General features: G+C 38.0%; 1 long non-coding RNA gene across 1 annotated transcript in view; it reads left to right on the top strand.

The window, feature by feature from the left end:
• Positions 1–8,899: 8,899 nt before the first annotated feature.
• The window catches only part of LOC116565524, a 197,753-nt gene continuing 192,806 nt past the window's right edge, over positions 8,900–13,846 (top strand). Inside the window, exon 1 of the long non-coding RNA XR_004275483.1 lies at positions 8,900–9,193. This is a non-coding gene — a long non-coding RNA (uncharacterized LOC116565524). The remainder of the gene's footprint in view (positions 9,194–13,846) is intronic.

Genomic DNA, 13,846 nt, shown 5'->3' with positions numbered 1-13,846 from the left:
GTCATGAAGAATGAATCTAAAGTTTTTAAGGAAACCCTAAATAGAATCTTTTTTTCATTCTTAATTTTATTTTCTCCAAAAAGGAGACAGAAGCAGTATCCCTATTGTCACAAACTCTAAATGAGATAATTTAAGTAAATCACTTGGTACAATTTTAGGCACATAGTAAGCACTAGATAAATGTTAATTGTTGTTTCTTTCTTTTTATTCATAAAAATGCAGAACATATTGTGCTTTATAGAAAGGACTGACGACCCTGGAGGAAGTGGCAGCATTTCTGTCTTTCTCGGTAAACACATGTAACAAAACTGCTCCCCAGGCATTCTAGTCTTCAGTCAAAGCCTCATGTTAAACAGATGTCCTTTTTGTAGATCTTCAAATTGTGGCCTTTTTTTTGCTCTTTACATCTCTCTGAGTATTCATCAAACTTTTCTTCATTATTCGTGTCCCATTTCCAGAAGATTTCTCAGTATAACGATCATATCTCTAGTAGGATAATAGAGACTAGGCTTGTTTTGGACCATAATTCTTGATATCAAACACATAGATATAATCATAGTCTTTTGGAGACAGTGTCACATGCAGTTCATTAGAACCCTGTGGCTTAGCAGAGGTACCTATTGGGCAGTGGGGATGAAAGTAGGAGTTGGGGTGAACCACCTACCAATAGGTGCAACTACAGATGGGCTCTTGCACTATCATCCGCAATTTGATTGGTTTTATATATTAGAGTTGACATTGTATCACTACCTTAACTTAAAGTGGTAAATCCAATATGAAACTTTAAGCATGACAGAAAAGCTACTTTTTGTAGAGGTGGGAATATTAGGGTCCCTTAAAATAAAATGTATTAGGTACTATATACTCTTCCTAACTTTAGAAATATTTCATATAGTTATCAGTGCTTATAACAGTTATTCTAGTTCATTGAGACCACATTTATCTTCTGGATCTCTCACCTTTGTACATCCTGTGAGACCCTCTGGTATTGAACACTTCTACAAACAGTTAATCAATATATTCAAGTCTTCACATTAAAAGTTTGACTATGCAGCAGTCCAAAGGGTATCAATATGCTGACATAACATTTTTAACCTCTCTCTCTAATTCTTTCTCATGTATCTATAAGAGATACACATAAAGATTATGAAGTTATTCATCAACTTTCCATAATTTAATGATATAAAATATTATGGTGAGTATAAAATTTGCTTCTTATAAAAGACAACATGTCTTTTGTTGCAGATAATGATATTGTTATCCTAAATTAACAGCTAGATTTTAGCTAAAGTTGGAATTATAAAAGGATGACTTAGTAAAACACTCTAACCATGATTAGTACTCATATGGCCTCAGACTGTTTTTAATAATAAGTCTTTTTTGAATATATAATGACATGAAGATGAATCGTAAAGGTTTGTGAAGGGAAGTGGCAGTCCTATAAAGCTGTTTCAAATGACGTCGCCTTTGGTGCAGATGCCAAAAAGAGACAGTTATGAAACACTTCAAGCAGTGAGCACATTCTCTATCACTAGCAGCCTGTTCAATCATTTCCATCTCAACTTACTTCAATTTCAGATCAAGAAGATTTTGTGTGCCCATGCTGTAAAATGTACCAGCAATGTTAACTTCAGACCTTAAAAAAGAGGCAATATGTAACAATGAAGCATAAATGGTTATTTAAAATAGCCACAGTATTATGTACATATGATTGGCATATCAAATCAAAAGTAAGATAAGATGATAATTCTTTTTAATATTTTAACACATGAGTGCTGTATGAAGGATTATTGTTAGAGTTTAGTAGGCATATTTACAAATATGAATGGCATTATGCAGGTTTCTCTGCCTGACTCTCATCCTTCTTACTAAACCTTTTAATACAAAGATTCTGGGAATAATTCAAAAATATTTTAGAAGAACAAAAAGAAAAGGAAAGGCAAACAGAAAAATTTTAAAGAATTAATACAAAAGTAATTTTATATTTTCAAAATTTGCTACAAATTTGATAAATTTCTAATATAACACACAAATATTTGATCTTAAATTATTAAATAATATGTACATATCCTTGTGGGTGTTGAGGGTACACACACATACAGTGAACTCACCTTATCTATAAATTGAACTTGTCTATATAATTACCGTAATTGAAACTCTGGGGAAGTGGGAGTCTGTGATTTCAATCAATAGGCATGGATATAATTAACCAATAACTATGGAGGATGTGGTTGTACAAAGTTACAGATTTTTTTAGCATCTACTAGAAGCACATCTGTTATGTCATATGTTATTGGCACACTATAACTAACAATCCAATACACTTTGAAATATTTGCATAAGGTTTGACTTCTATGTTTATATACTTATAAAACCACCATCATTTCCCTCCCTTGTCTTTAAAGTATTTCCCTTGCTTTAATTTATCCAATTATATATATCACTTTATCTTCACACACATATACTATTCTTTTTTATAATATGTACAAAACCAAGTACAATTAAAAAAAAAGTCACAAAAAGCCTGGCATGTGTATAGATGGTGTCTTCTGTTTTACTGCACGTCATTATTTATTAATAATAAAACATCAGGAATCCCTCAGATTTACAAGGGATTCCTCACATACAAAACTTTTTTGTGAACATGATCAGTCATTATTTACAGTCAACATATCTGTATCTATCATTCATAACATTATCCCTGAACAAAAGCTCTAATTAAGAGGTCTGATTTTCTGCATTTTTATTATACAAGACTCCGAGTGATGTAGGTAGGCCAGTTCTTCTTCCTCCCCACCTCCTTTCCGGATCTTAAATCTACTACTAGTACCATTACTACTAGTACCTCCACTGCTGCTGCTGCTACTGCAACTGTTGTTACTACTTCTACTAACTGTAGAGGAACTGACTGTTAGAAAGTCAACTCTGCCCTTTACTCACTCAATACACATTTACTGAGGGCCTACTGTGTGCAACTCTCTGTGCTACATGTCTGAACATATAAAGAATATATTCTTATCCCTGCCTCAGAAAAATTGCTGAGATCAATAAGAAATACAAATATCACACAGAGTGCTCCAAATAGGCAAAATAAAAGTGAGTGGATAGCTGACGGCATTCTGTTGGAAATTCTGATGCACTTCAATTTATGTCCAGTACAATTGCTCTCCTGTTTAATTTGGTTGAAAGACATCAACTTACATGTATAGACAGTTGATAAAATGACTTTCAACAAGTGAATGTATGTTCTCTCTCTCTCTCTTTTAGAGTTAGGGTCTTGCACTGTTACCCAGGCTGGAGTGCAGTGGCACTATCATTGATCACCAAACCCTTGAACTCCTGAGTTCTAGTAATTCTCCTCCCTCAGCCCCCTGAATAGCTGGGACTACAGGCACACACCACCACACTCAATGAATTTTTTAGTGTCTAGTCTGGTCTCAAAGTCTTGACTTCAAGTAATCCTCTTGCATTAGCCTCTCAAAGTGCTGGAATTATAGGAATGAACCACCAAGTCTGGCCTTTTGTTTTTTCCTGATTAAACAAATCAGCTTTAAAATAATAAACATTTAACATTATTTTTATCAGAGGCCTTGCTTAATTCAAATTTTACCCCCAAAACCACTTTCAGTCTTTGGTAGTAAATATCATATATAGGTATGGCGATATTACATGAATGGCCCCCCATTTGTCTATAAGCTGAAGCTTTTAAAAAATAAGGAGATGCAATAAACAACAACAAAAATACTGAAAAAAATAGAAAAATAACAATTAATGAAGAACTGAACATTTCTTGGTGTCTCTTGGTTGTATTCTATGCATTAAATGTTTTTTTTTCCTAAAACATTTAAAACTTAAAGTCTTTAACCTCTCCACTCCATGGAGAGGATGGAGAGTCCAGGCAGATTTCCAGGTGTTCTGAGCCCCTGCTCACCTGGATTGGCAACTTCAGTTGCCTCACCCTTCTCGTACAGAGATTTGGATGCAAGGGAGGCCCTCTCTTCTTCATGTGTGGGTAGATCTCCAGCTTTTTGGAGCACACACTCTCCTGAACTAGTAGCTTAAGTCATCCCAGTTCTCCTGTGCAGAGACCATGGTGAAGCAGGACCCTCTCTGCCCAATCACCAGGCAGATCTTCGGACATTTGGAGCACCTGCTTCTTTGGATTAGTAGCCTGAGCCATCATACCCTTCTTGCAAAGAGACTGTGGTGCAGTGGAACCTTCTCCACTTCATGCCCAGGCAGATCTCCATGTACCCAGAGTATGCACTCTCCTGGATTAGGAGTTTAGGCTACACTCATTCCCCATGCTGAGAACTTGGTGCTAGGAAGGTTTTCCAGCTCCATTTCTAGGCACACCTCTGGGCACATGATGGCTGCCCACTTGTATTCCTCCTTGGTGCTGGTGCTGATGCTTGCCACAGGGGGAGCTGTAGTATGATGTGCCCTGTCCAGCCCCACCCATCCTGCCCCATACTAGAGCTGAGTAGGGAACTCAGACCATTGTGTACTCTGTGTATTAGCTCATTGCCTGAGGCAACAAAGAGCTTCTCCTAGTGAACAAGGGCCAAGTATATAACCAGTTGCATTGTCTGCAGCCAGCTGTTACCTGTAAGCACCATCTATTGGCTTGTGGGTCAAACCACATGGCCCAATATAAAATCTACCAGCAAAAGTTAATAGGGGTATAAAAGCAAAGCCAAAGACACTACCCAACAATCTCTAGTCACACTGCCTAGGCAAGAGTGAAAAAACCCCAAAATACCCCAATAATGTAAGGAAAGGAAGGAAGGAAGGAAAAAAGAAGAAAGAAAGTAAAAGAAAGAAAAGAAAAGAAAAAAGAAAAGAAGGGAAGACTGATTCTAGCCACACGAAAATAATTATAGATATAAGACATGCGGCCGGGTGTGGTAGCTGTGCCTGTAATCCTAGCACTTTCGGAGCCCAAGACAGGTGGATCGCTTGAGGTCAGGAGCTCAAGACCAGCCTGGACAACATGGTGAAACACCATCTCTACTAAAAATGCAAAAATTAACTGGGCATGTTGGTGGTTACCTGTAATCCCACCTACTAAGGAGGCTGAGGCAGGAGAATCACTTGAACTCAGGAGGTGGAGGTTGCAGTGAGCCAAGATCACGCCACTGCATTCCAGCCTGGGTGAGACTCCAACTAAAAAATAAAAATAAAAATAAAAGCCAGTGTCTCTAGATGTGAAGGAATCAGTACAAGAATTATGGCACTATAAAAAATTTGAATGTAGTGACAACAGTAAAGAATCCTTCTAGCTCTCCAGCAGTGGTCCCCAATCAAAATGAAAACTCAGAAATGAAAAAAAGTAAAGAAAGGGAATGCTTATACCTACTGGTGGGAATTTAAATTAGTCTCAGCCATTGTGGAAAGCAGTGTGGCAATTCCTCAAATAACTTAAAATGGAATTACTATTCGACTAAGCAATCTCATTAATGACTACATGCCCAAAGTCATATAAATCATTCTATCATAAAGATAGAATGCATGTGTATGTTCTTTACAGTACTATTCACAGTAGCAAACACATGGAATCAACCTAAATGCCCATCAACAGTAAACTAGATATAGAAAATGTGGTACATATACACTAGGGACTGCTATCAGCCATAAAAAATAATAAAATTATGTCCTTTGCAGCAAAATGGATGGAACTGGAGGTCATTATCCTAAGTCAACTAACACAGAAACAGAAAACCAAATGTTGTATTTTTTCACTTTTAAGTGGGAGCTAAACATTGAGTGCCTGTGGACACAAAGAAGGGAACAACAGACACTGAGGCCTACTTGAGGGTAAAGGGTAGGAGGAGTGTGAGGACTAAAAAGCTATCAGATACTATGCTTATTACCTGGGTGACAAAATAATCTGTACATCAAACCCCCATGACATTCAATTTACCTGTACAATAAACCTGAACATGTACTGCTGAGTGTAAAAGTTTAAAAAAAAAAAATCAAAGCTGGATTGCAATGTGGCTCAACAAGATTCAAGACAAGTTTGAAAATCATCACAAAGGAACATCTAAAGCAATACAAGAAATGAAAGAAGAAATAAACATATTAAAAAAGTCAATCAGAGGTTCTGGAATTAAATAACTCACTTAAGGAATTTCAAAGTAAAACTAAATGGTTTATCAATAGATGAGAACAAGCAAAAGAAGGAATTTCAGAGCTCAAAGAGCAGTCTTTTGAACTAACCTCAGACAAATATTTTAAAAAAGAATGAGAAATGAGCAAAGTTTTCTAGAAATATGGGATTTTGTAAAGTGACTAAACCTACAAATTGTTGGCATTTCTGAAAGAGAAGGAGGAAAAAAAATAAACAACTGCAGCATGTATTTAAGGGAATAATTCAAGAAAATTTCTCTCATCTTGCTAGGGAGGTAGACATTCCGATATAAGAAATCTAGAGAACACCTGTGAGATAATATATAAGATGAACATCACCAAGGCATAGGGTCATTAAACTGTCAAAAGTCAATGCTAAGACAAAAATCTTAAAAACGGCTAGAGAAAAGGGTCACATCACACACAAAGAGAGCCCTATAAGGCTAACAGCATGCTTTTCAGCAAAAACCTTACAAGCCAGGAGAGATTGATACTGTATTTAGTATTCCAAAAGAAAAGAAATTCCAGCCAAAAATTTCACATCCTGCTAAGCTAAGCTTCATAATTGAAGGAGATATAAAATATTTTCCAGACAACAAAGCACTAAGGGAATTTGTTACCACTAGACCCACCTTATAAGAAATTCTTAAGGGAGTTCTAAACATGGAAATAAAAGAACAATACCAGCAACTCTCCAAACACACTTAAATACATTGGTATGAAACAACTATACAATAGAAACTAAACTACAAAGCAGTCAGCTAACAACTTCATGATAGAATCAAAGCCTCATGTATCAATATAAACCTTGAATGAAAACAGTCCGAACACCCCACTTAAAAGACACCAAGTGGCAATTTGGATAAAAACACGAGATCCATACATCTACTATCGTCAAGAGACCCATATCACATGTAACAATACACATAGGCTCAGAGAAAAATTTATCACTCAAGCAATAAACAAAAGCAGGGATTACTATTCTTGTATCAGATAAAATATACTTTAACAACAGTAAAAAAGGACAAAATAGGTCATTGTATAACAAAGGATTCAATTCAACAAGAAGACTTAACTACCTTAAATATACATGCACCCAACATTGGAGCACCAGAGTCACGTAACAAGTATTCTTATACATATGAAAAGATATAGAAGGCCACACAATAATAGCGGGGCACTTCAACACACCAGTAACAGCATTAGACAGATTTTTGAGGAAGAAAAGTAACAAATTTGACACTTAACCAGTTGGACCTACAAACAAACATCTACAGAACACTCCACTCATCGAATGAAGAATATATATTATTCTCATCTGCACATGAAACATACTCAAAGATCAACTACATGCTTAGCCATAAAACAAGTTTCAATAAATTTTTTTAAATTCAAAATTACATCAACCATACTCTGAGACCACAGGTGAATAAAAATAGAAATCATTACCAGGAAGACCTCTGAAAATCACACAATGATATAGAAATTAAATAACTTGATCTTGAATGGCTTTTAGGTAAAAAATGAAATTAAGGCAGAAATCAAAACATTCTTTGAAATGAATAAAAACACAGCTATAACATACTAAAATATCTGGGATGCAGCAAAGCAGTGTTAAGAGAGAATTTTATATTGCTAAATGTCTACATCAACAAATTAAAAAGATCTCACATTAACAATCTAACATCACATGTAGAACTAGTAAAAACAAGAACAAATGAAAATCTAAATTAGCAGAAGAAAATAAATTACTAAAATGAGAGCAGAACTGAATGGAATTTAGGCCAAAAATTCATACAAAGAATCAAAGAAATCAAAAGTTGGTTGTTTGAAAGGATAGACAAGATTGATAAAACGTTAGTTATATTAACAAAGAAAAAGAAGAAAATCCAAATAAGCACAATCAAAAAAGGCACAGGTCACATTACAACGGATTCTACAGAAATAAAAAGGATCCTCAGATGCTATTATAAACACCTCTATGCAGAGATGCTAGAACATCTAGAGGATATTGATAAATTCCTGGAAACACACACCTCCCAAGTTTGCATCAGGAAGAAATTTAAACAGACAAGTATTGAATTCCAAAAATGAATCAATAATTTAAAAACCTACCAAAAAACAAACAAACAAACAAACAAAACAGAAAAGAAAAGGAAGAGCAAAAAACCTTGGATCAGATGGATTTTCAGCCGAATTCTATGAGCTATACAAAGAGCCGGTACCAATTCTACTGAAACTTCTTTCAAGAAATTCAGGAGGGGGTATTCGTCCCTATCATTCTACAAAGCCAGCATCATACTGATACGCAAAGGTGGCAAAGACACAATAACAACAAAATAAACCTACGAGGCAATATTCCTGATGAGCATAGATGCAAAAATCCTGTACAAAAATACTTGTAAACCAAATAAAGCAGTACATCACAAAGTTAATGCAGCACAGTCAAGTAGGCTTGAATCCTGGGATTCAAGGTTGGTTCAACGTATAAAAATCAATTAATGTTATTCACCACATAAACCGAATTAAAAACCAAAACCATGCGATCATTTGAATAGACACAGAAAAATCTTTCTTCGGTAAAATTCAACATCCTGTCTTAATAAAAACCCTCAAGAAACTAGGAATCAGAAGAACACACCTGAAAATGATACAGGTCATGTATGACAAACTCAGAGCCAACATGAGGGACAGGGAAGTTGCAAGTGAGACAGCCAGGTGGGAAGGGACCCCTAGAGAAACTCCAACCAGCCCGCGCGCTGGGGTGGAGCCTCAGGAAGCTCGCGCCCTCTGCCAGGGGGAGGAGCCTGGCCCGTCCTCCTCCTGTGCGGAATTGCGATTCAAACAGCCACCTCGGAAACGCTCTAGCTGGGGACTCTGGCCTTGTGGAGGATCCCTGTTTCCCCTTCCCCCGCTTTTACCCATGAAAATCTGGCTTTACTCACCCTTTAAACTGTCTGAAAGCCTACATGTTCATGGCTGCGGGACAGACGAGAACCCCATCTTTACCTGAACTGAGAAGTCATGCAACATTTTTGGCGCAAGGTGGGCTCCAGAAGCGGTGAGTGAAATGGGAACTCAAAACCTCGCGGTGGGGTGCAGTGGCTCATGCCTGTCATCCCAGCACTTTGGAGGCCCAGGCGCGCGGATCACGAGGTCAAGAGATCGAGACCATGGTGAAACCCGGTCTCTACTAAAAAATACAAAAATTAGCTGGGCGTGGTGGCACGCGCCTCGGGAGGCTGAGGCAGGAGAATTGCTTGAACCCAGGAGGCGGAGGTTGCAGTGAGCCGAGATCGGGCCACTGCCCCCCAGCCTGGCGACACAGCGAGACTCTGTCTCAAAAAAAAAAAAAAAACAACCTCTCACTGTGATTTCTAAGCCTTTTCAACTTCCGATTTCCGAGCTTACAAGAAACCACGCCCTCACTCCTTGTTGCTCCTGGGGTTTGAACCCCCCACCCCTTGTTGCTCTTGGGGGTTGGGAGGCCTTTTCATGGTCCTTTCCTTGCTTTCTCAGGAGGGACCAAGGAACAGCAGCTCCCAGCAGCTCTCACCTCCATGCTGGGGCTGGGTCGCATTGCCCAAGGGCCCCGCACAGCCAGCGGCTGGCTCCCAGCCATGCTGCGGCAGCTTTCCCCTTCCCCAGCCAAAGGGTTTCAACTTCATGCGACAATAATTAAACTTTTCTCCCTGGGAGAGGAACCACTTGCTGATTAAGAGGTTCAGGTGGGCGGGTGTTGGTGGCTCACGCCTGTAATCCTAGCACTTTGGGAGGCCAAGGCAGGTGGATTGCCTGAGCTCAGGAGTTCGAAACCAGCCTGGGCAACACAGTAGAAACACGTCTCTACTGAAAACACAAAATGGCGTGCGCCTGTAGTGCTAGCTACTCGGGAGGCTGAGGCAGGAGAAGTGCTTGAACCCGAAAGGGGAGGTTGCGGTGAGCAGAGACCGAGACACTGCACTCTAGCCTGGGGACAGAGCAAGACTCCGGCTCAAAAAAAAAAAAAAAAAGGAGATTCTTCCCCAGACATTTTAAAACTGTTTGTTTTCTTTCCGCTTCTCTACCCTATCAACAAATTGATCTTTAAAGTTTTTTGGCTTTGTTTAGCAATCCTGCTGTAGGGAATGTTTCTTTCTGGTTTGGTATGTGCCTGTTTTCCTAGCCCTGTCTCTTAAAGGGCCCCACCCAGTGACTGAGTTTTCTTCTCCCTGTTTGTGTGTACACTGTGTATGATGTCTGTAAAAAGAGCTCCCTGGCCACCATCGTGAAACCCTATATGTATTAAAAATACAAAAAATTAGCTGGGCATGGTGGTGCACACCTGTAATCCCAGCTACTTGGAAGGCTGAGGCAGGAGTATTGCTTGAACCAGGTAGGCGGAGGTTTCAGTGAGCCGAGATCAGGACACTGTACTCCACCCTGAGTGAGACAGCAAGACTCTATCTCAAAAAAATAATAATAATAATAATAATTTGGCCTTAAAAAAGACAAGTGTTTGGATCTAATAATTTTAAGGTGAAATAAAAGCTGTGGTCCCTTCCAGTTATATGACTTTAATCTTTGAGAAATTAAAACAGCCCTAAGAACTGTTGGTAAAACGCAGGTGAGATGCAAGGTTTGCTAAGTGTTTTGAGATTGTGAACTGCTTTTTTGGGTTTTGAGAACCGTCTGTCTTGCCTGCTTCACAGTTGGAATGCTTGGGGACAAAGGGAACTAACTATGCCCTTAACTAAGAAGGCAAGCTTTGGCTGCAATTAGCACACAATTAAAGCCAACTTACCATGTTTTACCTTAAAGTTAAAAATTGCTAGGAGTTACCATTATAAGATGTAATTGAGACTACTGAAAACAGATTTACATGCAAGGTGTGTAAGAACAGTAAAATGTGTTTTTATTTTATTATTTTTGTAAAAGGTTATAAGAAGGCATGGAAATGTAAACTTTGGCCTAGGGTTAAAGGATTGTTTTGAGTTAAATTAGGAAAAAGCTGAAGGTTCAAAGAAGTGGTGAAAAAATTTTGGAAATTAATCTTGCAGAAGAGGTTCACTGTCTGAACATATTGACTACATTAAAAAAGAAATGTTTTTTCCATCAATTAAGCATTGAAATAAAAGCATAACAAGGTTTTCCTAAGGTGCTAATTTGCCTTTGGCAGAATTCATAAAGGGTTATAAAAGGTTTTTGCTTCTTTAAAATTTCTTAGTCATCATTTTTGTAAAATAAATAACTTATAGTAATCTGGAATTCTATTTCATACTATCAAGTGTTTTAAACCTTGAACATTTAACAGCATTCCCAAAATCAAACTTCAGTTTCAAAATTGTCTTCCCTGGCACCTGACTTTTCAAATACTTCAGAGGGCCCCTGAAGTATCCAGAAAAGAGAGGTAAGCAGGATTATTTAACAAGTTTAGATACGTGGGATTGCCAAAATGATGCCCAATCTTCTTTAGGTTATATTTTTGTGACTAATTATACTACATGTCTCAAAATTATGTGGGCTGTCTAAAATTTTAATGTCTAGTTTATGCTATAAATCATGATTAAGGTTGTTAAGTCATTGTAAACCATGGAGATAACCAAACTTCTTTGTCAGTTGTATTTCTGACTGTAACTACCCTGGACATTTTGCTATTCACAGACAAATGTTGTCTTTTTTAATCTGTTTCAAAAGATGGTTTATAATAGGCTATAAGACTTTAACAGGTGCTCTCAAATACAGACTTCTGATAACTTTGGAGATTGTAACATTTTAATAAAGGAAAATGAACAGGACTCATGAAGAGCTGAAATGTTTATGAGTTTCAATCAAAACAAGAATTAACCAAATGGACTCAGGAAGCTGAAGCAACCTTTTTGACTTTTGCTTGGAATATTGCTGATCCTTGTTTTTCAGAGTCAATGAAACTTATTTTGAACTATTTATGGCCTTTAATAATTAAGTAAGGTATACATTCCTGCCAATCAAGATTTGGAGCATGTTTGTTTCTCTCTGCCTGATTCCTCTAGAATTTGGAAACTATGAGTATTCTTATGGTGATATAATTGTTTGCATGAGTGCAATAAGAATCCTGTTTTGTTTTGCAACAGAACACAATTGGAGAAAGTGGTTATTTTACTAAGGGTTTGCCTGGAAGGGTATGCTTCCCTTCAAGAGTCAACAGAGCCAATAAAAGCCCAATGGGAAAACTGGCCTCATACCCTTGTCTACACAGTCCCTATATAAAGTTCCTGACCAGTGGTCAGTAAAGAATGTCACTTTCTAACAGGACCAAGAGTTCCAAGTTTATTTTGACACCTTAAGACGAAAGGATTACCAAACTCAGAGGTATTTGATGTTGAAAAACCCATGGCTGGGCTCAGCTTTCAAAGGTCTTGTCTGAAATTTCTTGTGAAACAAACTTCCATCAAAGCCAATCCAAAAGGCCTATGTAGAAATAATTATTCTTGTTGTACTTTATGCAAATAATCAGGTCAAATATAAGAATAAAGTCTATTTTGCAAACCATTTAGTCCTATAATTTTCTTTTTAAATGAAGACTGGAGAAAGAGAGAAATCATGTTTCAAAACTTATACATTTGTCATTAAATTCTAAACTCATTAGTTGTTTTTAAGGTTTCGCCTACATTTTAGATTAACCCTGCTTGCTCCTGTGAACCAACCAGCAATTCCTGGCTGTAGCTCAGAAAGAATGAGAGGGATGGGTAATGTAGAAAACTGGATTGGTATTCTAGTTCTCAGTAATTATCCTGCAAATCCTACCAGGTGATTGGAATAAATAGGATGCCCATCACTCAGAGTTTTCCTTTTAGAAAAGTAAGACCAAAGGGACTAACCAAAGCCAAGCACCATGCATCCAAATCTTAGAAAGCATAACTGTAGCCACCAAATATGAGTGCATCACAAGACTTCCTCTTCTCTCCAGTAGGGAGAAGTTGTATCTTAGCATTTGGCTTATAATCAGGAGTCCATGCAATGCTCCAGAGACACAGTGATATCTTAGCATTTGGCTTGTAATAAGGAGTCCATGCAATGCCCCCGAGACACATTTTTGTCTCAGACTCAGTTCCAAGCTCTGGGTCAAAGCCCTAACAAGGAAAACTGGATCTGAGGGATCCAAAGGCAGACAATAATGGAAGTTAAAAGGCACAGTACAGGTAAGTGTGACTGATTCTTGCCAATTAAGCCAACCCCATGCTTCTTGTTTCGTGAATAAAGGCCATGTTAATATCCATGGCACGAATAAGGTCTAGGGAACTCCAAGGTTACTGACAGTAAATGGGAAGGAGACATAGGTGAGAGCAGATAATTCCTGTTCTCTAGGGCCCCCTACTCCATGGGTGCAAGCCACTTTGCTATTCATGGTGGCATCTGTCAACATCGCCAGAACTTGGGGATGCAAGGACAGACAACAGAAAGAGAATGTTCTTTTCTTTCTCCCTCATATACCTTGAGTATCTGCTAGGAAGAGAAGGGAACAAGGGATGCCTGCTTCCCACTTTCTAGATGGATAGCCATTCACCTTCAGTCTGTACCCCTTTCAAATACATTCGGAGCCTCTGGGACTCCTTTAAAAGGTGCCTTCTTTTTTTCTTTTCTTCTCCTTGGATTTCTCTTCACTAAGAGGTAATTGTATCTCTGTACTATGAGGCAGTCCCCGCAGATGCCTCCTCCAAATTAGAAAGAGTTTATCTCCCAAACCTTAAATTGA

Source organism: Sapajus apella, unplaced genomic scaffold, assembly GCF_009761245.1.
Source record: "Sapajus apella isolate SASKATOON/1434 unplaced genomic scaffold, GSC_monkey_1.0 scaffold40, whole genome shotgun sequence".
Lineage (NCBI taxonomy): Eukaryota > Metazoa > Chordata > Mammalia > Primates > Cebidae > Sapajus > Sapajus apella.
Note: the sequence above shows the minus strand (reverse complement) of the source record. Positions and strands in the feature narration are given on the sequence as shown.